The 21635-nt window shown below is 42.2% G+C and overlaps 1 long non-coding RNA gene across 1 annotated transcript; it reads left to right on the top strand.

Moving 5' to 3' along the window:
* Positions 1-3000: 3000 nt before the first annotated feature.
* LOC310897159 lies at positions 3001-15555 on the top strand. Its single transcript, XR_014582108.1, has 3 exons — positions 3001-7683; positions 12504-12573; positions 15377-15555. It is a non-coding gene; the product is annotated as an uncharacterized lncRNA (long non-coding RNA).
* Positions 15556-21635: the final 6080 nt, after the last annotated feature.

Genomic DNA, 21635 nt, shown 5'->3' with positions numbered 1-21635 from the left:
TTTTTTTTTTTCCCCCCTCCTCAGTCTCTAGAAATCACAGAAATGAAATAGTTAGCATATCTACCAAGGTTTGAGCTTTCTTTCATTAATCCATTGGGAATGGCTTGCCCTTGGATGCACTGGGAAGGGCACCTGATAGCAAGGTCCCACTGAACAGCTGATGGCTATGAGGTGCCTCTTTTTTTTGTTTTTCACGGGATCCCCTCTGTATATGCCTTAGAAAACACTGACCAAGGACACTTTTGGATAGTTTCACAAGGCAAAAAGTAGGCCTGTGTCCTGAAAGGTAGGTCAAAGAGGTGTATTTGTCCATATATTTGTTTATTGTACTTCTGTGGACATGATCAAACCAAAAAGTAGTTTTTTAATTTATTTTTTTTTAATTTATTATTTTTTTAATTTCTTTGTTTGCTTGTTTGTTTTGTTTTATTTTGTCTCACTTAGTAATCCCATCATCTCTGTTGCTAGTAGGTCTCTCTACCTGTATAGTGAGCTCTGTAGGTCAAGCTGTTTCTTTGCTCCATGTTCCTCAGTTTTGCATAAAAAACAGAAAAGGTAGCAGGCAGGCTTTCTGAGCCACAGGGTACATCTGATGAGGACACTATGGGTTTAGTGTGATGGAGGGATCTTTTCAAAGGTGACACAAGGGATTTTGGTATGTGGTTACATTTTACTGGCCACGTCAGCACTGCTGTATGTTGAAATGCTTCTTCCCCAAGACCGGCCATGGACTTGTCTCACTATTGCCAAATCAAGGTAAAGATAGCTTAGAGGTGCTTCTGCATATTATAGTGGTGTAATATCTCTTCTCCACAGAAAATCCAGTGACTCATGCCAGAGAGCAAACTTTTGCTGTCAGACAAAAAGAGATAGTAGTTCTGTCAAGAGAAAAAGTATTGCTGTGGTCAATTAAGTCTACAGTGAAAGTCAGAAACAGGACATCTCTAGTCACTGCAACCTAGAAAATCAGACTTTAATTCATTTGCATTGTCTGTACCTAGTAAGCCTTTGAAATGCTTTTGAATATTACTTATACAGTATCAGTCCTCTCATGCCCTCAGTTCTTGGTATGGTCTGAACTAGGGCCTTAGTAAACCTAAAACATCTGTAAGGAAACTTGAAATGATGCAGTGATTTCAGTGGATCAGGCAAATAGGAAGTTAAGACCAATAACAATGACATCTTATGCCCACTACATAAGCAAGTTGCCTGTAGGTGAGTTATTTCAATGGTTCCCAGTGACTTGGCAGCAAGTCCACACCACTTTGAGCCGAAGACAGCCACAGAGGCGACTGTTGGGTAGGGATCACCCCACTGAGGCAGGGCCATAAATTACAATGGTCCCATTCACCTGTAACACAGCCCAAGCAGAACAGTAACACCATGGCCCTGGTCAACAGACTGAAGATAACACCACCACCTCCCATATGCTACTTGACTGCAGCAAGGAGTTGCCATTTAGCATTCTCTGAAAGTGTTTTCTTCTGCCATTTCTTTACTCAGGAATTAACTAAAAATGTACTCCTTTCTTTTAAGTGATTTTCTGGATCCTGATACCTTCTGCAGGTGTGGGAAAGTACAGGTGCCCATGTCTTAGCCAACGTGCCTTTTATAACCACTTTTACCCTTTTACGTAAAGGCAATCACCTTCCTTAAGGAATATAAATGCTAATTGTGCATTTTCAGAACTGGTTAAATGTATATGCATGGATATAGGTCATTAGTTTTAGTTTCCTGTAGTTGAAAATGTTGACTCAATCTGTAAAGGAAATCTACTACTCATGTACTAAGAAACATTGCATAGTAAATATTGTTTTGCTTCTTTTGGCATTTAGAAATCAAAAAGTTATGTTAAAAATCCAAGGAAGAAATCTGAAAATCATTAAAAGAGTTTGAAGTCTTACTTTCATAAAAGATCTTGACATTTTTGAAACCTGAATGCTTAACTTGTCACCAAAGAACTCTGGACAACAAATAGGAATATAGCAAAAGAAACTAGACCTGCAATTAGCCTAACTTGGACTCGCACAGGTATTTCACTTTAACAAAAAACTGTAGCCTCAGTGTTTCTTTTTTTTTTTTCTTTTTTTTCCTTAATGAGACATTTAAACAGATCATCTGATAATGTCAGGAATTTCTCATCTTTTTTGTCTGAAATAGCATTTTGGCAAAATTGACATGATATTGTGAAATATTTCTTTGATATTGCCTTTTTAATTTGGAAGTGTTCTGACAGTTGTTTTTTTTTTTCAACCACTCCAGGTGTGACAGAAATTTTTAATGCATTTTCATTATGACTACATGTTTTTTTCCTATAATTACAATATCCAGGCTGATTTCACAGGCAGAAAGTGGAAACCTGGCCTCACAAACAAAGAAAAACCTGGCATTGTCTTTATGATGGCAAGTTTTTTCCACCTACATTTCCTGGAGATATCTCATTATTGGCTCAGCAATTAAATTACTTCGTTTAAGGATTTTTTTTCCTGTATAGCAATTTATTTATTTCTACACAGACTAGATAGAGTATTATTATTATTATTCTAAATAGAAAGCACTTAACAGTTTCTTGTGCATTTAGAATGTGAAAATTGTGGGTTCATCTGAAGAGAGTAGCAGAAGTTCAGGGCAGTTCTGCCTTGATCCTTAGCATTACTGCGTCCCTGTTACCAAGCATTATTACCAGTATCCAGCAATAGGAAATCTTTGCTTCTGTATCCATATCTGATAAAATATTTTAAACAGATTCATATTTCTTGACATTACACAATGAAATGTGAACACTTGGTAGAGCAGTGGATTAGAGCACTGGGGTATTCTGGAACAGTACTGTGGCACCAAAACTCTCTCTCCTCTCAGTTAGGCTGTGTTTCTGGTTACTGGCACTCATGGAGACTGATATGCACTGCTAGGGATTAAGAAAAAACAGTGATGGAGAATGGTAGGCAGGCTAGGCACTAGCTACCCAAAAAATAACTGACTCACGGGGGGTGGGGGGGTGGAATCGGTGCACCTTGTTGACCAGGACAACTGTCTTCAAAATCTTGTAGCAAATTCCCACACAGAGTCTAGGTGTTTTTTCTACACCTTTGCACTGCTACAGCAGTGAGATTTGAGTTTAGATTATTAGATCGTACATTCAAAACGAAACTACTGGAGTCAGCTGAGAGGACGTGTGATGAGATTTAGCTGAGGCTGAAGTAGTTCAATCAAATTTTTACCTTTTTCTTAGTCTTTCGGTAAAAGTAAGGCTCTTCTTCCAGAGCATGTGTTGTGAAAATGGTGACCACACATTTACTTACAAGATTTCATAAAAATTGGGCAAAACTTTATTTTTTTTTTCTTGCTTAATGTCATGCCAGAAATCAGTATAAATCTCATATGATGCAAATAAATAGTTACACAACTGTCTCTAGGGACTTTTCTTATGCTGAACAGTGATTTATTTATTAACTTTTTGTCCATTTATGTCAATTGCCAGTAAGTCTGTTTTGTCTGTTGTTTCTAATAACATGACCAAGACTCATGCATATTCAGAGAAAATTAATGGTTGTAGCTTTCTAAAATTTGGAAATGAGAGATTTCTTGAGACCATCAAGGTAATCTTGCATCCCTGTTTAGTAAGTCCGTGATGAAACTGTCTGTTGTGATGCCAAATAGAAAGCGAGTTATGATTATGAAACTCTTTTTAGAGCTTTCTGGCCATAAGCTTAGCCCTGACCATGATCTTTTCACGCAGAAACACCATACCTTTACAAGATGAGGGTGTCTGTTGTTCACTGCACGAGCACTAGGAGGCATGATGAGGTATGTGTGCTTCTATATGACAGACATATCAGGCACCTGATCTAGTATATGAAAGTTTTATACCGAGCAGTGTCACTAGAAATGCTATTAAAAAAAAAAAAAAAGTGAAGAAAAAAAAAGATTAGGCATTGCTAGGTTGAATGATTTCTCTAAGTTATATGGGAAATTTGTGGGAGACTCAGGAACTGAATTCATCAGTCTAGAGTCCCCAGATAACCCACAAAATTCTCTTATTCAGAGACAGGCATCTAGAAAGGATTCATAGTGTACCTGAATAGAAGGTAATGAACATTAAACTCCAGCGCCCTTGTTTTCTCTCTCCATGTAATGAATGCTTTGTTCACCTTTTCCTTTTTTTTTTTTTCTATGTGGCTATAAGTAGTACATATTCAATTGCTACATCAAATGTACCTTATTCTCACGGATACAAACTGTTTGTTGTGCATACCTGTAGCAGCTGTCACTAATTCCCATAAGCAGATATTTATATGATGTTATAAATGATTTATTTTTTCTTTAAGATGTGACACATAACGTCAAGGACGAATACTGACAAAAAAGCAAGCTGTGAGATACTGATTCAACAGGCTCAGGACTGTTCATCTGGAACCCAGGGCACCATGAGGTCAAGTACTTCCCTTTATTCAACCACACACAATACCCCTGGTTACTCTGTATTTTTAGTCTCAAACATTTTCTATCTTTGGTATTGGTTTTTTTTCCACCAACAATCCCAGTGTAAGAAAAGTTTTGAAGTGAAGAGCTGCCAGGAAGCTTTGGTGGAAGGTTTGTGGTATTAACCCAGACTTTACTGAGACATTTCAAGCTGCTGGCATGAGGCACCCCTGTGCTCCTCTGGCAGACGGGCAAAGCCATATAAATCTGTACTTAAATCTTCTTTAAACCTATATAAATCTTCTTTCTACAAGCAGGTGGAGGTGACACATCCCCCAGGAAAGTAGCAGAAATACAGCATGTAGCAGAGGGATTTTCAGGGACCCTTTTTTAAGGGAGAGCTGCAGTAATCAGATAATCAACATCCCACATAGCTTGTGGTGCCCCTGGGGGTGGTAAGAATTTTAAAGGCTGCTCAGGTCAGTTTCAGTGAAGTTTGCGTGAAGTTTGAGAAGAGATTTTTCTCTGATCTTCTCTTTTTGCAGTTCTAATCAATCAATGAATATGCTTAGGTAGGCAGATCCTCCTCTGCTGTGCTAGTAACCCAGCCTTCACCGCAATGGGTCTGAACCTGAGAACCTCCAGGGGACACTGGTCACTGAGAAAACTGTCACGGACTGCCTCCAGTGCTCAGGCAAGTGTGGGCTGTTTGCCTGATTCATCTGAGGTGCATCATCCCTCTTCTTTGCTTGCAGAATGAAACATGGGTTAGATCTCTTATGAAGTTCTGAAGAGTGAGCTATATTTTATGCATTGCTGGGGTATTTGTATACTGCATGAAAGTCAGCTACTGAAGCTTGTGTTTTTTCTCCGCCTTCAACAGGCACTGGAAAAACCAGGCACATCTCGATTTCCTTTTATAAAATGGATAGGGCATGAGAAAATTATTATAGAGGGAGGAAACTTACAAATGGCAGCTATGGTTCTTCTCAAGCCAAAAAAAAAAAAAAGGAAAAAAAAAGTACAGAGTAATGGCAGGAAGTGGTTCTTGAGGGAACAATTCTCCCAGGCTCGCATGCCTTTTAAAGCCTTGATCACCTAAGCAGAACACAACAGGTCTTGAAGGACCCGCATGGGCTGTGGGCTCTACAGAACAGTATAGGGGCATGCTGCCAGTCTGTCCAAGGTGGGGAGGGAGAAAGGGCATGTGTGGCATGAGATGCCTCCTCAGCAAAAGGCAGGTATCAAAGAAACCTGTAAAGGGCTATAGGTGACTGAACTGTTTCTCTGGGAAGTCTAAGGAATATTTTTTCTTTCCTTGGCCATTAGGCAGAGGAGAAGCGTTTTCAGCACTTTCCATTGAAAACAGCTGCAGCAAAAAAGGTGAAAATAGCTCAATATAAAGCACAAAGCCTGGGTGTGCTCCCAAGCAGAAGGTGAATAAAAGATATGCACAGTTGGGTAGGCTGCTAATCACTTGGTGGAAACATTTCTTAATTATGCAACAGGCAGCCCTAAATAACCTCCTAGAAAAAATCAAACACTCCTTCCCTCTTGATTGTATAGTTTCTTAAAGAGGCAGAGAAGCACTGCAAGACAGCAGAGTCTGTCAGCCACGTCCATGCCATCGTTTTTCTTGCTAATGGTGGCTTGTCCTCATCAGTGTACTAACAGGAATGTGGACTTCTGCAACATTTTGTCCTTGGTCCTTCACCTGGTACAGAATAATGGTTGGCTGGGGACAAAATGCTGTGGTTGCTCTACAGCCATGTTTACAAATACTTCCACCAAGCACCACAGCAAATTACTTATAAAAAAAAAAAAAAGTATGTGGCACAAAAAAACGTGTCTTTTAGCTATTTTCAAACATTTCATGTCATTACATGAGAGCTGTGAAGTCCTGTGGGCTTCACAAAGCAATTGTGGTGCTTGTTTGCACCAGGGATGACAGCACACAGGCAGCAGGCGGGCAGGCTGCTGGCCAAGCAGACAGGAGGAGGCTGTGATGAGTGAGGGGGAGGCAAAAAAAATGGCTAAAAGAGGAACTGGGAAGGGGAATCTGCCCACAAGGAAACTTTTCTCAGCCAGCTATGTCACAGCACTCTCACTGCACGGCAGCAGCTGTGCTGACCACAGGCACTGCCCTGATGACTCGGGGTCCTCAGCACATGCAGTGGCTTCCCAGCACAGGCAGGCAGCACCGAGACTGTGCCAGGGGGAAGCACAGAGATGAAGACATCAGGACGCCAAAACAGATGGGAGACCGTGCACACGGCAAAGCTGTGGAGATCTGCCAGCCCCTGGATGACAGTGGAGTGGTGGGAACTGAAGGCATCCTTTGGGGGTATCAGATGGTGTGTGTGATGTGCTGGCTCCAGCCACAGGCTTGACTCCCATCTGAAGTTTTCTGGCAGTGACAGCTTTTGAAATGGATGGAAGTACCTCATGACGTTTTGGAAAAATGTGACAATATTGTCACGTTACTTGGAGAGATGTGGCTGGAAGTATGAGTGATGTCTGAAACATCTGACCCTGAGCTGAAATAAAGAACAATTGAGACTTATGTACAAGCATTCGAGCCTCAGGTACACAGACGTGTGAGAGACTCCTAGATAAAGTGTCTGAGGAACAAGAACTATTTTCACGTGGGAAAGGAAGAGGTTGCATGAATCATGGTAAACTTCCAACTTAGATTTTACAGTAGTGAGGGTTGAGACAGTAGAGATACCATCTAGAAGTTGATTTTTTTTTTGAAACACATATCTGTGCAAATGTTATATTTCGGAAAAAAAAAAAAAAAGTGACCAAAGACAGAATAAACCACTCTGTTTAGCAAAACAGCTGCATGATCTGCTAAACCCAGTCTTGTGATGACAAGCCACATGAAATCTGTGCAGATAAGTCATCACCAGTGGCTAGTTTCCCCTGTGTCTCACTGACAAGGGGAGGGGAGGAGGAGTTTGTGTAATTAATAGGCAAGGGAAAAGTAGGGGACACTTTTTAAAGTCATCCCTGATTACTCTCAAGTGGGTATTGATCGAATGACATCAGATATGCTTTTATATTCGTATTCCTCTGATTAGAGGAATTTGGACATGATCCAAGCAGAAGTAGAGGAGCTGCTAGGTGGTCCAGTGGTAAAGCATCCCACCCACCACAGCATCCTTAGCAGGGAGGAGGAGGTGAGACAGGGGGAGACCCTCTGCTGAGATGAGCCCCTGCACTGCCAGTGGGCATAGAGAACAGACTCGTCCAGCCTGGGTGAGTACTTAAGGGCGGATTTTTTAAGATTTTCACATGTGGTTTTTGATTAAGCCAGAATTAGGAGGACAAAAATGACTATCTGAAGGTTGGAAAAAATCACCTGTCATTTGTTCAGGAAACTCAGGTTATTCTGTGACTATGCAAGCGTGGTTTCTGGGTGTGGTGTGACTTATCTTTTCCTGTTTCTCACTGTTATTCAGTGAGATGATGTCTTTAAATTGCAGTTATTAACTTTATGTGGTAAACTTAATTTTGGTGACAAAATAAATAATGCTGTAAGCAAGATCTCATTTTCCTCTCACTATTTGCTTTAGTTAGGTAACTTATTTATAGAAGAAGGCAAGGTACAATATAAATATACACTGTCCTTTTTTAATCAGCCTTTCAGTAATATTGTATTGTGTCAGGCAACAGCTGTATGTTAAAGCTTTGACATTATATACAATGATAGTGCAATGTTGTTTTGACTGAGGTAATTTTACAATGGTGAGCTGCAATCTTAGTTTAAAAAAAGAAAATCAGCAAAACACTCTGCTTTTTTTCTTCACCCTGATCACAGTTTTTCAGAGAAAATCAGTTACAGTTTTTTTTTGTTTGTTTGTTTGTCTTTTTAATGGCAGTTTCCTTTAAATTACAAAGCCTGAAAATATTTGGCACACAGATGCTCTGGCTCACTGCTGTGAGCAAGGGTACGCACAGTCTTGCACACCTGTCTGTCCCACGTGACTGGTGCGGTATAAATATGTTTATCCAGGCTTGTACCTCTAACTCTCTGTAGAATCATTTTGAGAACGGGTGAAATGGATGAACCAGAGTTTAAAGGCATAAAGTTGTGTCCTTGTGGGTGAATGGGGTGGTATCAGTGGTTAGAAACTTGCGCCTAGCTCACACTTCATCGCACGGCTTGGGCATGAGTGAGCAGCCTGGCTGGGCAGGACAGGCACCGCTGAGTTTCTTCCTCCCATGCTGGAAACATGCTTGCCTGGGGACTTTTTAAAACTTTTTCTTTCAAAATTCACAGGAAATGAGGCAAAATCTAACAAACAAACAAGCAACAAAAAAACAAAACCCCAAGAGATTCTGCTAGGCTCTATATGTGGAAGCAGCAAAGAGATTTCAAGAGTTTTTTCCACGCATCATAAAGACACTGGGCTGTATTTTAGGTCATGCTGGGCGAAGTGATGGAAGTCAAGCTGAGCCATGCATGGTTGCCCTGTGGGGCTGCCCCTGTCCCCCAGCAGCAGGAGGTGCACTAGCTCTTACCTGGCACCAGTGTGTCCTGCTGCACTGGCCCCCAGGACGCAGGGGCAGTGCTGGGGTTTGCCGGCATACAGAGTACAGGAAAAGAAATGGGAATAAATCAGAAGATGGAAATAACTAACTAAATGCATGAAAAGGAAGTACATGATGAGCAGATTCATCCACTTCTGGCATTGTTCAAGAGCCCTTGGCTTGCTCTCTTGCCTTGTCCCACCTCCCCAACCCACAGGAGGCCCAGCCCCAGCAGGTGACAGGGAGGGAAGATGGCTCCCCACAGAAACGTCTCAGCCCTGGAGGGGCTGCGGTGGCCTCGTCTGTGGGCACAGCAGCGTAGATTCCACAGGCAGTGTGGTGGGGAGGAACAGGTGTCACAAGGCAGAGGGAAAGGCCATCTCCTAGCCATGCTTTACCATAGCAGCTGTAGCTGTACCACCAGGATGGTGCCTGCCAGCTGAACCCAGGAGTAAGCTTGTGTGGTTCTTCTTGACAATTAATTCTTTTTAAAGAGGCAAATCTATAATCTCTTGTAGTCATGAACAGGAAACCCCCTCTTTGCAAATGTCCATGACAAAGCACCATTTACACTCTTCCCAGATGGACTGTCCAGGGAAGAAAATTCCTCCTCAGACCTACCAGACCCAAATCTTTTGGAGAAAGATAGTCCTGGGTTGTCCTCGGTCCTCGGAGTTGCAACCTGGAGACACTGTAGCTGAGAGGGACAGGGAAATAGAATCATAGAATCATTAAGGTTGGAAAAGACCTCTGAAATCATCTAATCCACCGTCCACATACCACCAATATTGCCCTCTAAACCATATCCCCAAGTACCACATCCACCCTTTCCTTCAACACCCCCAGGGACGGTGACGTCACCACTTTTCTGGGCAACCCATTCCAATGCCTGACTGCTCTTTCTGAGAAGAAATGTCTCCTAATTTCCAACCTAAGCCTCATCTGGCGCAACTTGAGGCCATTCCCTCTAGTCCTGTCACTAGGTATCTGTGAGAAGAGGCCAACCCCCAGCTCTCCACACCTTCCTTTCAGGCAGTTGTAGAGAGCAATGAGGTCTCCCCTGAGCCTCCTCTTCTCTAGACCAAACAACCCCAGTTCCCTCAGCTGCTCCTCACAGGACTTGTGTTCCAGGCCCCTCACCAGCTTTGTAGTCCTTCTCTGGACACGCTCCAGGGCCTCAATGTCCTTCTTGTACTGAGGGGCCCAAAGCTGAACACAGTACTCGAGGTGTGGCCTCACCAGAGGAGAGTACAGGGGGACGATCACCTCCCTGGTCCTGCTGGCCACACTATTCCTGATACAAGCCAGGACGCTGTTGGTCTTCTTGGTCACCTGGGCACACTGCTGGTTCATGTTCATCAACCAACACTCCCAGATCCTTTTACTCTGCACAGCTTTCCGGCCACCCTGCCCCAAGCCTGTAGCACTGCATGGGGTTGTTGTGACCAAAGTCAAAACCGGCACTTAGCCATGTTGAACCTCATCCCATTGGCCTCTGCCCATCGATCCAACCTGTCCAGGTCCCTCTGCAGGGCCTTCCTAACCTCCAGCAGATCGACACTTCTCCCCAGCTTGGTGTCACCTGCAAACTTACTGAGGGTGCACTCAATCCCCTTGTCTAAATTGTCAATAAAAGAATTAAAGAGGATGGGCCCCAAAACCGACCCCTGGGGAACACCACTGGTGACCGGTTGCCAGCTGGATTTCACTCCATTCACCACTACTCTCTGGGCCCGGCCATCCAGACAGTTTTTAACCCAGGAGCAGGCCCTGGGCCAGAGCTGCAGCCCGTGGAGAGGAGACCAAGCATGAGCAGGGGGTCTGGGGGGAGCTGCTGCCTGTGGTACAGACCCATGTGGGAGCAGTTCTTGAAGAGCTGTTGCCTGTGGGCAGCCGCCGCAGGCTCAGTTCGGGAAGGACGGCATCCCGTGGGAGGGACCCCACGGGGAGCAGGGGCAGAGAGAGACCATGAGGGAGCAGCGGAGATGAAGCGTCAGGGACTGACCGCAGCCCCCATTCCCTGTTCCCCTGTGCTGCTCAGGGTGGAAGGGGGGGGGGGGGGGGAGGATATAGAAGAGGGTGGATGAGGGGAAGGAGTTCTTTGTGTGTTTTTTTTTTTTTTTTTTAGTTTCTCATTGCTCTAGCTTGTTAGTAATAGGTAATAAATTTAATTAATCTCCCTATGTTGCGTCAGTTTTGCCCATGATGATAATTTCTGAGTGATCTACTTGTCCTTATCTCAACCCTATTCCATTGTATTTTCTCCCCCTTTCTCTTTGAGCAGGGGGAGTGAGAGAGAGGTTGTGGTGGAAGCTCAGCTGCCCAGCTGCGTAAAACCACCACGCCCTCCTGACTTCACCAAGAACAGAGAACTCTACCATTTTGTGGTCGCTCTGCCCAAGACAGCTTCTGACCTCCACATCTCTCACCAGTCCTCCTCTGTTTGTGAACAGGAAGTCTAGCGGGGCACTCCCCCAGTAGGCTCACTTACCAGCTGTGTCAGGATATTGTCTTCCACACACTCCAGGAACTTCCTAGACTGCTTCTTCTGGGCTGTATTGTATTGCCAGCATATGTCTAGGAAGCTGAAGTCTCCCATGAGAATGAGTGCTGATGATAGCATGACTTCTGCAGCTGTTTGTGGAACGCCTTGTCTGTCTCTTCATCCTGGTTTGGTGGTCTATAACTGACCCCCACCAGGATGTCTGGCTTGTTGGCCTTACCCCGATCCTTACCGACAGGGGCTCGACCTTATCATTCTGAGCCCTGAGCTCTACAACATCTAAACACCCTCTAATATAGAGAGCCATGCCAATGTCCCTCCTTTGTTGTCAATCCCTTTTGAAGAGCTTATAGCCATCCATTGCAGCACTCCACTTGTGGAAGTCATCCCACCATGTGTCAGTGATGGCAACTAAGTCATAGTTTGCTTGCCACACAAAGCTCCAGCTCCTTCTGTTTGCTGCCCATGCTGTTGCATTGGTGTAGATGAACTTCAGCTGAGCCATTCAGAGATAATAGACAATGCTCTTGAGAAAAAGCCTTCACAGACTTCCCATGGATTATCTCTTTTTTGCTTATACCCATATGTAAATCTCATTACAAATGCATGAATTGCTGTTTCTAAAATTAATGCTTTCCTCCTGAAAGTTTTCAGTGACCAGATGGAGGAAATCCATAACACATTTTTTCTCTCTTATTTAACATAGGAAAATATTTGATTTTTTTTTTCAACTGTTTGCAGTTTGTTTAGCCTTTGTACAACCTGACAATTGAGTGGAGCTACAAATGAAGGCCACCATATTTTTTAGGTTGAGTGTCTGAAGGATCATTTTCTCTGCTATGCTGGAACAGCCCAGTAGCAAGAATATGGCAGTGGAGCTTGATGAATTGTGCAGACACGTAGGAGGAGGGAACTTTTTGCATTACCACATAATGCCAAAACCTGACGGTTGAACTGTAACCCAGTACACACTGTGTGTCATCCATTTGTTCATTTGACATCTGAGTTGTTTATAGCATGAACACTTCTCTCCCACATACAGGGATTGAAACTCCACAAAGTCGAGCACCAGATGGCAGAAGATACAGTGGTTTACGTGTTTTGGACAGAGGGTAGGTAAAAAAAGATTGCCTGGCATGAAACTTTGCTAAGGGCTTGACTTTGTTTATTTTTCATGGGGTTTAGATTGGTACATAGAGACTACAAAAAGTTAATGACATTGAAGAGCTTTTATATTGTAGGTCATTTTTGGCCTGTGTAAAATGATTAGATCTTTTACAATATAATTCCACTTTACAGAAAGAGAACGTGAACATGTAGAAGGATGAACTTAGGAACACTTTGGATATCTTCTCTAGCCAAGTTACACTCACATTGAGGGAAAATCAAAGGTTAGCAAAACTAAAGGCAATAAAGAAGTTTTTATCATCAAATTCATCTCAGCAGCAGTAAATATCTCCTCTGGAGATAAACAATTCTATAAACATACAGGGAAAAAGTGTTCAGTAAACATCCTGGTTCTGTATTTAATGTTCTCCTTAAATTATTAATGCAATGGAAAATACTGTTCTTGTGTGATATAAGTAAATAACATCATTTCTTCTTGAAGGCAACTTACACCCACAAATCCTACAACAGTTGTTTGAAGAAGGGAAATAGTTCATGTCATTCTAAGTTAATTAATAGAATAAAACACCTTTTTTTAAAAAAATAATGATTCCATGAATAGCTGACAGTAGTTACTAGAATGGTTAATAAAAGTGATTATGTACACTTTTGTGAGGTATTTAATTCAATATTATACAATATTCTGATAGAAAAATATAGCAATTCTCACTGCCAGAAACAGCACACACATTAAACTGAGAACTGACATCCTGGCAAAATTATTAATAGATTGGCAATGAGAAATCTTCAGCACATGACTTCTCTAGTTATTTTCTGCAGAGATCAGTGCCAGATTTGGTTTAATTCAACAGTTTCATCTGTGGCCAGGAAGAAAATATTAAGTCATTACTGATAAGATAAAATAAATAACTAAATAAATAAATTAAAAAAAAAAAAAAAAAGAAAAAAACAGAAAGATTGGGAAACCGGTAAAAATGGAGGAGACAGAAGATTCTGTAAAACAGGCAGTGTAAGATAGGTGGATTAGCAATCTAGATCCGCTGAAACAAATGCTTTTTAATACAGACAAATATACAAGGGGTATTAGATCCTGAAAACCACAAAGAGGGTAGGGGGGCACAATGGGCAAATACCTCAATATGTGTTCACTGTTTGTTGCAGGGGTAAATCAGAATTATGCAGTTCTTGTATATATAAGCAAGCTAGGAGAAGAGGTGTTTTTGCCTGTGTATTTCTCATTGCTTAGACTTTTTTTCCATGCTAATAACTTTTTACTGGTACTTCCCAGTTCTCACTGAGATCAGAATTTTATCTTTATTAGGAACATTTTCCACTGTAAAAAGGGTGTTTATTCATTGATTGTGGCAATAAATCACTGCAAAAAAATAGATAACAGCTAGCTAGAAAGGAGATGAACTTCTCACTTCACTTCCTTGTTCATGCCACAATGGTTTATTCTCATCTCCCTTGATAACTTTGAAAACCTCAGAGTAAACAAATGGGTCATCTATTTCCCCCTCAGTTTATAACATTAATCATTGTATAAGCTGGATACAAATTCCCTGGTACATCTCCATCTTTATGATTCAAAGAAGCTAAACATAATGATCTGCAGCCAACTGAGTGAGGCGTGCAGAGAATTGTGGCCCAGTACTTTTTCATGTAGTTTGACAACATTTCAGATCTTTTGCTCAGTTAACAAGAGAAATTGGTGATGGAGCCAGGTAGTTCTTTGATATAATTCCAACCACTGCGAAGGAAAATCTTGTTTTCCTGAATGCATTATTAATGCAAGTGTGGCATATATTTTCCTTGGTAACAATGCCAAGTATCTTGCAGTTAACAATTACTCCAAACAGCCCTGCTCCAATATTACTGCACTCCGATTTTCTACAGTGGGAACACAACACACCTGAGCTGGGAACTATTTAGGAATTCAAATACATTTCTGTAACACCGGTAAGCTAACTGTGTAAATGATAACAGAGTGGGCTTATGATATAGCTGATTGCTTAGTGCAGAGACATGTATCTTGTTCTACATGTTCTTTTGGGGCAAGTTTCTTCTTGGTTCCTCTATATCTCATGGAGTACCTGAAAGAAAACAAGATAAAGTTAGTTCAGAAAAATGCTAGAATCTCTAAAGTTGGCACTCATCTGATCCCCACATTACATTGTTGGTGGGGATCAAGTACATCATCAATACAGATAGAAATATTAAGTATAATTAGTTAAGTATTGTATCTTTCACCTCAGGATCATATTGTAATCATTAATGAATATAATCTCATAACTACTGAGGTGAGTCAGGTGAGTGTTAGTTCTTCAATTTCTTGCAGAACAAATAGATACATGGAAGATGTGAGAGGTTACTTCCCCCAGCTATGCAAGGCATTTAAATGCCTAAGAGCTGTTGATTTCAGGAGGCATTAATTGGCATATATTTTAATGATTTCTGTGGTTTGCCCATCATCAAAATCTGAGTAGTCAGTAGGCTACAAAGTAAAAGGTAATCTGTGCATTGCCCTGATTTTCTAACTTTCTTTGAGAGGAAACATCACCTTAGAAATAGTGTGTGGGATACATCTCATCAAATGTGTCACCTTTACAGTGTAAACATCTACATCTGAACTAGTCATCAGGATGCTACTTATAGTCAAGGGAGAGAAGGACAAGTAAGTTGAATTCCACTCTGGGTGCCTGCGCCACAAAAGCAGAATGCCAAAGTGCAGCTTACACCAGCTGTGGTCATCCACTTACCCTTGCCTCTCATATTTGCTATCCTGAGATTCACCGGAAAAAATTACGAAGTGTATCCAGGGGATTTCCACGCAGTCCTTGATGCTATCTTTAGAGTGCTCTAATGCAGTTTCAGAATAAAGAACTTGTTTGTACTTTTTCTTGTGTCTACTTGTCTCTGCTTCACCCAGCTCAAAACAAGAGAGTTTATAGATTAAACACTTACTGGTTCCACAAAGTTATCAGCTCCTGTTTTTGCTGTCCTCTCTGATGTCCTGCAATTATTTCCCAGTTATTATAGGCTTTGATGGTTTAATTTTATATACAGATGATATTTTCCTCATTGCAGTATTAAAACAGATTTATTCAACCATTTATAAATTAACATGTATTTTCAAATAGCTTGTTTCTTTTAAACTCTGCGAAAAATATGTCATGATCAATATGATTTAGTTACACCTCCCCTAGCACTGAAAATATTTAGTTGAAATACCCTGAAACACAACAGAAAGAGCATGCCAATAAAAAGAGTTTAGGAATAATTCCTGTTCTGACAGCTATGCAACAGATGTTACTATTACAGGCTGAAACTTCAATGTAGAGAATAAAAAAAAAAAAAAGAGAGAGAGAGAGATGAAACCTACCTACATTTTCTATATTTGGTGGGGTTTGATGAAAGCTTAATTCAAAATTATTTCCAAATAGGAGGTGTTGATAACTCAAAAAAGATAAAAAGATAAACATTATAAAATATAGAAGGTAAGCCCTTTGCAGAACATGGCCGGACTTCTGCATTTCTACAGATGTAGCCATCTGCAAGACGAAGAAGACAAGCACAAAGAGGAGCATTAGGGGCTGGACATTTTCAACAAGCTGCACTTGGGATCCTCAACTTCTCCAAAGACCACGGAGCAGAGGAATGTGTTCTCCCCAGAAACTGACCCAGGAGCACCCCGGTCTACTGTGAGGGTGGGGGAACAGCGAGACAGAAGCCATCAGAGGACAGAGGGAAACCACAGGTACCTTGGGGAGTTGAAGCTGGAAATGCTGTGCCACCTACAGCACGTGTAGACACTTCTATAAATGCACGCATAGCTGTGCAGTGGAAAGTATCATGAAGCTCTGCACAATAAAGATCAGCTTGTTCTTGGTCACAGCTGCTGGTGGGTTGCTATTCCGGGAGAGGAAAGCCAGCTTGGACGAAAGAACGTGTGACAGTGAGGTAACTCAACATGGCGGGTGACGTGGCTGTTGTAGTCGACTTATAATGTGCAGACACATGGAAAACTAAAACCCTGAGGAGAACTGAGTGCACAGTGTAGCCCAGTGTGGACATCTGACTTAGCCCCTGTGCAGGGAAGAGGAGCAAAGCTCAAAGTCTGAAGTAATGGCAAACCGAACTGAAAGTTGGTTAATTCAATAGTGAAACTCCAATAATATGAAATTCTGCCTTAATAGGTCTTCCCTGCTGAGTGCCTAAAAGAAAGCGTGAGAGGAGGAAAATTCTGGTGATGAATACATTAAGTTTGACATTCACGTAGATTCGGGTATGGCTGAGCCTGATGGGCCCGAGCAACCTGCCTGGTCTGAGTAATGCATTTTGAACTTACATGGTGCACACTACTGGTATGACTCAAACGCACAGGAGCGCTGGCAAGCACCGGAGGCTTTCCTGCCTCCAAGCACCTAACCCAGCACCAGCCTTGGAAGAGAGCAGCTCTGCCAGGGGTCACCATTCATTGCTCTATCACCACCACCCAAACTTCCCTTTTTTAAAAAAAGTCTCTGGAAACGATGACTTTTTTTCTTTTAGGCAAATGTAGGCTGGTCTAGACATGCACGTGATCATGAAAAAGCCATGTAACAACATCTCTTTCTGCTAGGCTGTGCATTAATAATACGTAAATGAAAAATAATGTGATCTCCTTCCTCAAGTAGAAATTAGTTTTGTCCTCATTGCAGGTAGTACGTTACCGGCTGAATAAGCTGTAAGCTATCATGCTGAAACATCAGTCTGGCTACTTCCCTTGCTCTTTAAGTGGTTGTGCATTAAGGACCACAGAAAAGGCTGAGATGTTTTATTCCCATTAAACTGTAACAAGTAACCAGTGCAAGGTGTGCCAATATTTAAAAGAGGACTTAACAATAAGGTGTGCTTAGGTAGGTGTATCTTTGTGGCACGTGGATTGCAACAGCAGCAATTTAATATATATTTATTTATTTATTATTACTCCAGAACATGTAAAAGTAAGTAAGAGACTATTTTTATAAATAGCCTGGCTAAATTCCCATCCTACTAATCCTACAGAATTTCTGGAGTAAAGTCGCTGAAGTCAGTCCAGTTCTCAAAGGTTTACACCAGTATAAATGTTATCAGAGGTGGAAGTAAAATGTTCTCCAGGCATCACTTCAGTGCTCTTCACACTCTTCTGTTATGAATGTCAGACAAGAGGAAATGAAATGACTCCTGCAGTCATTAACTTTAGCAAGTGGGAATTCTGACTGTGTGATCTCAGGCTACATAGCACTTAATGCCATGGACAAATTTGGTCCCCCAGTAATCAACAGCGCACCTCAGGGTGATAGAAGCATTTGTTTAAAAGTGCAAAACACTGCATAGCGCTGCCTTTCTTGGAGCAGATCCCCAGCTCACTAGCTTTGCTTTACATTGTAAATGAGAAGGGAATTTTGACCCCTTCTTGTGACATGCTACTGAACAGTGGCTTTTTAATTTTTTAAAAAATTTTAGTAGCCACTGTTTTGGGAATTGGACTAACTCACAACGTGCACTCAATATTAGATCATATGAATCCCTTGAAATGAAGCCATAATGAGAGAACAAAACCTAAGCCCCCTTCCTCCTCCCCCCCCCCCCCCATGGTAATTCACCAGGGGAAATCTGACTTCCTGCCCAACACGTATATGTACTAGGGCTTAACCAAAAAAAAAAAAAGAGGGAGGGGGGTTGAGGGGAGGAGAAAAAAACCCGAATCAATAACAAAAAGAATCATTGCTGTCAGAGGTCAGGGGGTGGTGGGAGGGGGGAGAGATTACGTACATGGTATTTGGTTTAGTGAGGCTGAGGCTGGAGGAGGGGGTAGTCTGGATAACATGCCGTAGGCTGTCTTTCAATATTAGACACAGGGAGTTTTTGAAAATTAACATTAGTACAAAAAGAAGTCATCATAAAACTCCCAGGCAAAATTACCTGCTCTTATTTCAGGTTTCTGTTTGACAAACATTAAAGACTTTTTTTTTTTTTTAATTTATATATATAAAGGCTTTTTTTTTTCAGTGATCATTTATCTCAACAACTCGAGATGCCACCACACCGGGTTCACTAGGTTGCCTGCAGCAGCGCTCAGTGGGACAGGGCTGCGACAGCCCTTTGTCAGGGGTCCTGCGCTGCCCGGCAGGCCGAGGGGGATGGTGATGGAGGACTGACACAGCTCCTGGTGGGGGTCAGTGGCCACAGGGCCTCCACAGGAGGACCGCCCGGCCCTGAATGTCTCAGCTTGGCCTGTTGTGGCTTGGCTTGGCCTGGCTTGCCTCGACCTGGCTCGGTTCGGCCTCTCCACTCACACAGGAGCAAGGCAGGCCTGTGAGGTACTAGAGTGTTGGTCTCAATGTAACAGCCAGATGAATAACCCCTGTGAGAGCAGTCTTCTCCAAAATAACTATGGATGGCCAAGGAAAGGGGAGTTAACGAAGTAGCAGCTCAGTTAAGCCACTTCCAAGCATTTTGTCTTTCCTCATGTGCAGCTAGGACCGCCCTTCTGAAACAGGGAAGGGTTCGTGCCACCAGTATTTACCACCAGTGTGGTAGAAAGCATCAGTGCAGGGATTACCGAACAAGCTTAGGTTAGCACACTGAGTCTGCTCCCATCAGCAACAGGTTTGCTACGCTGCTCGTTAAATACGGGCAGCTGAGAAACTGAGCACCTGGATGTAAAGACACCTGTACCGCTAACTCCTTATTTTAAGGGGCCTCACCCTTTTGAAATAAACTAAAATGGTAACTGCTCACTGTTGTGGTTTTATATTTTGGTGCTGTACATATTATACTGTTGTGTCCTACTCAAGTATGCTGGATAAAAATTATGCAATTGGTGCTCCCACATGACTCTCACCTAGACAAAACTTGCATCGTATCACCGTGCTAAACTATGTGTTTTACAAAGATTGAATGCACAAGCATTTTTACTTTTCTTCAGTAACGTAGACTACTTCCTTTACATAGGAACTTGAAAGTCCCGGTTGTGCCTGTTTGGAAGAGGAGCCAAAGCTCCCAGGTGAGAAGGACAACTTAGAGTATCCAGAGAGCTTGTGTCTCTGGGGACTTTTTTTCTGCGTGTATCCTAATCACTGAACTGCCTTCTCTCTTATTCCTGTCACTGTCAGTGTAAAGGCCATAGCTCCCAGTTATGGATGATTTAACTGATTTTGACAGAAAAAAAGTTGCCAAACTACAGCTCCAGAAAAAGTCACTGATATTTAGTTGAAGAGCCGTGTAGCTGCATTTGCAACATCAGTAACATAAGGTAACCCCTAATTGATCGGGTGATGCGTGAGAAATTGTTGCAAATGTTTAATTTTAGGCACCAAAAACATATCAGTTTCACAGTGACCCATAATCCAAAAACTTCGGAAACTACTACTACTACAGGAAAAAAAACAACAGATGTGTATTCATTTCTGTTGAGCACCTGCCATTTCTTGCTCCCAGCAGAAATGACAGCAGTTCCCAAGAATCAGAGTCTCCTTTAAGCAAAGCATTTCTAATTTACAACCAAAGCGTCTGAGCAGAACCAAATATTAGGGACACTGACCCAAGCTACGGGTGCAGGGCCATGGCAGCCTCAGACCACTTCAACCCACTGGTACCTGATGCCTAGGCCAGGGGCCTTCCCCACAGCAGTTTGGATATAGCCACCCTCCCTCCTCAGCTGGTAGGAGACTTCAATGGCAGGGTTGTGGCCAGAAAAGGGCCTCAGCTGGCCTCTCACTCTTCAGGTCCCCAGGCTGATGGCTATGTCACTAGTACACTATTTCTGCTCCAAAGGGTGTAGGACTAGGACCAGGTTTTGTGAAAAAAGTTTGTTGTTGTTTTGTTTTGTTTTGTTTTTTTCCCTCTTTGAAGTAACTTTAGACACTTCCAAGGAATGGGGTGGTACAGTTCAGGACAGTTTGCAGCACGTGCAGGAACACCAGGATGAGACAGCTGGCAAAAGAGTAACCACTTGTGACTCCATCAAGCACATAAAAAGCAGATATGAGACCACTCCTACATTTACAGTAACTCAAATAAATGTTTTTCATTTCCATTTATTACATTCGTAATTGCTCCACGCCGCCTGCGGGTCAGCTGGCAGCTGTACACTAAGTTGCATGGCAAGCAACTGCTGACGGGCTAATCGAATAACTCATTCTGACTTAAATAACCGGAACTGTTCTCTTCTGCTCTGCAGGCTGAGCTGGAGTCTGTACAGGATGGAGATGAATCCAACCAAGAGCAGGAGGAAAGGACGGGTACTTGGCTCACAGGCTGTCAATATGATGTCTTAAGCTTCTGTGTGAAGGTGGAGCATCACAGCTGGCATTGAGTGGAGCCTTTCTGTTCTTGCTTTACCTGAAAAGCCCACCATGCTAGGTCCTGCCTGAGGCTCCTGCAATACATCAAGTCAGAGATCTAAGAGTGTAAATGTTTTCATCTAAATGATGACATGCTGTTTCGTGCTCCCATCCCTGCCCATATGGCCATTACTTTATGGCACAACAAAGGCTTGCCCAGCAGAGCACTGAAGTATCAGAAGATAAATGTATAAAAATTTAGTAACTGCCTTCTTCTTTGCTGTGTCATGTTACGTATTAATACAGACGTTATATCCCTGAGAAGTCTAGAAACACAGATAATATTTAGGTCCATCAGGAAGAATTACTGAAAACATCTAAAAGTATCCTTTCCATAAACAAAATGAATATGTAAGCACATCTGGCACAGCAATCCTTTACTGCACCATATTATAAAGTACTCCAGAGCAATGAAAGTAGTTAAGCCAATTGTTTCATATTAGTTTTAACTTTATGCTCAGAAAACAATCTATGAACGATTTGCATCTCAGCAAAGAAACTTCCATAAGTGGTCACAAAAAAGGGAGAATCCAAATAAAAGTTCTCTCTTGCAGAACAGGAAGGAAAAAAATACTTGAACTTGAGGAGGTGTCTGGCTGGGCAGACAGAAGAAAGCATCAGAGGGTCAAAATCCCCTAAAGCCATTAGGGAAATACCAGAGTATTAAAAAAAAAAAA

Source organism: Anser anser (assembly GCF_964211835.1).
Source record: "Anser anser genome assembly, chromosome: 3".
Lineage (NCBI taxonomy): Eukaryota > Metazoa > Chordata > Aves > Anseriformes > Anatidae > Anser > Anser anser.
The sequence above is the reverse complement of the archived record's forward strand: the minus strand, read 5'-3'. Positions and strand labels throughout refer to the sequence as shown.